Source organism: Sapajus apella, unplaced genomic scaffold (assembly GCF_009761245.1).
Source record: "Sapajus apella isolate SASKATOON/1434 unplaced genomic scaffold, GSC_monkey_1.0 scaffold103, whole genome shotgun sequence".
Taxonomy (NCBI): domain Eukaryota; kingdom Metazoa; phylum Chordata; class Mammalia; order Primates; family Cebidae; genus Sapajus; species Sapajus apella.
Window position 1 is genome coordinate 4,650,460 of NW_022437043.1, and position 2,725 is coordinate 4,653,184.

At 46.5% G+C, this 2,725-nt stretch overlaps 1 long non-coding RNA gene across 2 annotated transcripts in view; it reads right to left on the reverse strand.

The window, feature by feature from the left end:
• Positions 1 to 271: 271 nt before the first annotated feature.
• Positions 272 to 2,725, reverse strand: part of LOC116536694 — a 9,602-nt gene continuing 7,148 nt past the window's right edge. For both annotated transcript variants that reach the window (XR_004262758.1, XR_004262757.1), the window contains one exon: positions 272 to 1,399. This is a non-coding gene — a long non-coding RNA (uncharacterized LOC116536694). The remainder of the gene's footprint in view (positions 1,400 to 2,725) is intronic.

Genomic DNA, 2,725 nt, shown 5'->3' on the forward strand with positions numbered 1-2,725 from the left:
CTGTAGTTTTGTTGAAAGAGCCTTAAAGTATGTTAGGGAGGTGGCCAATCCGCTTGCTCCCAACCCAAGTCCGAAAGTTATACCTAAGGCGCCCATTAAGGGAATGACGTGGATGGCCCTTCTTTTTCTAACATAGTGGACGGATGGGATGGGTAAAGGCTGGTCCGGAAGAAGTAGTCCAATGGAGGGAGACGGATAAACTAGCGTACAGCTTCCGGTCCAGTTAGTGGGGAGACAAAGATATGTGTTGGTGTCACACAAAAAGAATACAAGCAGAAATATGGAAAGAGAACAAGTGGATTAAAGATGGGGTTTTTTTCTTTCCTGTGGTTTATTATTCCAGACTGACAAAGAGGAGGCCAGGGAGGCATCTACTATAGCAGAGATATAAGAAGAATTACTTAAAAACAACTAAAAAAATTTTTTTTTAAATTTTGTATTCTTTCTTTTTGTTTTATTTTTTCTGCCTGATTTAACAAAGGAAGAGTTACTTTTTACACATTGAGCCATGGTTTCCCATTAGGTGTGCATTAGGGCCAGCACAGGTTAGGCGGGGGCATTGGCTAAGGGAGAGGCTGGAAGATGAGTGAGCAGGTTGCAGAAATGCTCTCCTTTGCTTCAGGTGACACTCGGTAGTTACTTCGATTAGTTTGGTGGTCAGAGGGGTGTTTAACAGTGATAGTGCGGTTGCATTGGTTAGGGGATAAGGACCCTACAGGGAGATCGCCCTTAGAGTCTGAAAAGCAAAGTGAGGCTTGTTGAAAATGGAAGGTGTGCTTAGTGATAGGCCCTTCAATGGTGGGGGCCTTGGGGCTTAAGGTATTGAAGAAAGTTGTAATAGGTTTGGAATAATTTGTTAGCCTGATTGGCCCTGGAAATTGGATCATCGCCGAATACAGAGTCAACTTTTTTAAAAAAGGAAGCTCCTTTTTGGAGTTTATAAATTAGAGTTATCTTTCCAGTTAAAAGGTCATGAAGGGGTGCAGGAAGGGCTGAGCAGGCTGAGGAAGTCAGCGATAAGCGCATCCAGCATTCCCAGGCAAGTGGAGGGACTGTGGAGAGCGTGCAGAGCGTCTGAGCTGGAGAGCAGTGAGGAGTGGTTGTATTGGTGAGGTTGATGTACTTAGGGAATTTATAGTAAAAGAAACAAGCAAAAAGAGAAAAAGGTGATTTGGGTAGAAGTAAAGTCCTGGAAAGTTCCTTGAAGCCATAGGTCCCATAGAAGAGTAAGGAGCTGATCAGGATGTTCAATGGGCGCTTCGTGAGGGTACCACTGAAGGTCTGCAGCAAGGTGGGTTAGGAAGCGATGAAAGTTTGGAAGTGAAAGAGACATAAGCGGCTTATGTGGATTCTTCCTCTTTTTCCTCCGGGATTCGGGTGAGGCAAAGGGAAGTGGGTCCTGTGGAGACACAAGAAAAAGCTGAAGGAGTTTTGGATTCAGTTGTTTGAGCATGTATGTGGTGAAGGGAAGTTTTTTTTTTTTTTTTTTTTTTTTTTGAGAGAATTATAATGAATCCAGTTAGGGAGTCCCTGGAGTTTTGCTGCCGTGGGTGTGGTAAGGATGATCTGGTAAGGTCCCTTCCATTTAGGCATAAGCGGGGAATTGCGGGTAGGACTGGGATTTTATTTTATGTTTTTGAGGCGGAGTCTTGCTCTGTCACCCACGCTGGAGTGCAGTGGCGCGATCTTGGCTCACTGCAACCTCCACCTCCCGGGTTCAAGCGATTCTGCTGCCTCAGCCTCCCCAGCAGTTGGGACTACAGGCGCGTGCTACCACGCCTGGCTAATTTTTTGTATTTTTAGTAAAGACAGGGTTTCACCATGTTAGCCAGGATGGTCTCGATCTCCTGACCTTGTGATCCACCTGCCTTGGCCTCCCAAAGTGCTGGGATTATAGGCGTGAGCCACCGTCCCCAGCCAGGACTGGGATTTTTTATGAGAACCCAGTCTTCCGGCTGTAGGAAGGGATTAGAGGAGTCTGTGATGGGTTGTGGCAGGTATTTGTCAGCATATTCCCAAACGAAATGGCGGATGGTATGCAGAAGAGGGGAAACGAGAGGGGTTGGTAGAGGTGGGGCCTGACCCTGAGGTGGAACAAAAGGGGCGAGTGGTTTTCCATACATGAGTTCAAAGGGGCTGAGCATTAAGGGTCTACGTGGGAGCGCCTGAATTTTTAGAAGGGCCAAAGGTAAAAGTGTAACCCAGTCTTCATGTGTTTGGAGTGAGTGCCTGGTGAGGGTGTTTTAGAATGCCGTTCATTTTTTCAACCTTTCCTGAAGATTGAGGTCGATAGGGGATGTGTAGCTTCCAGGTGATTTGTAGAGCACGTGCAAGTGTTTGAGTAATTTGAGCAATGAATTCAGGACCATTATTAGATTGAAAAGAAAGAGGCACCCCAAATCTGGGAATGATTTCTGTTATCAATTTAGAGGTGACAGTAGAAGCTCGTTTGTTGGTTGTGGGAAAAGCCTCAAGCCATCCCGAAAAGGTATTGACCAGAATTAAAAGAAATTCGCCGGGCGCGGTGGCTCACGCCTGTAATCCCAGCACTTTGGGAGGCCGAGGTGGGTGGATCACGAGGTCAAGAGATCGAGACCATCCTGGTCAACATGGTGAAACCCCGTCTCTACTAAAAATACAAAAAATCAGCTGGGCATGGTGGCATGTGCCTGTAATCTCAGCTACTCAGGAGGCTGAGGCAGGAGAATTGCCTGAACCCAGGAGG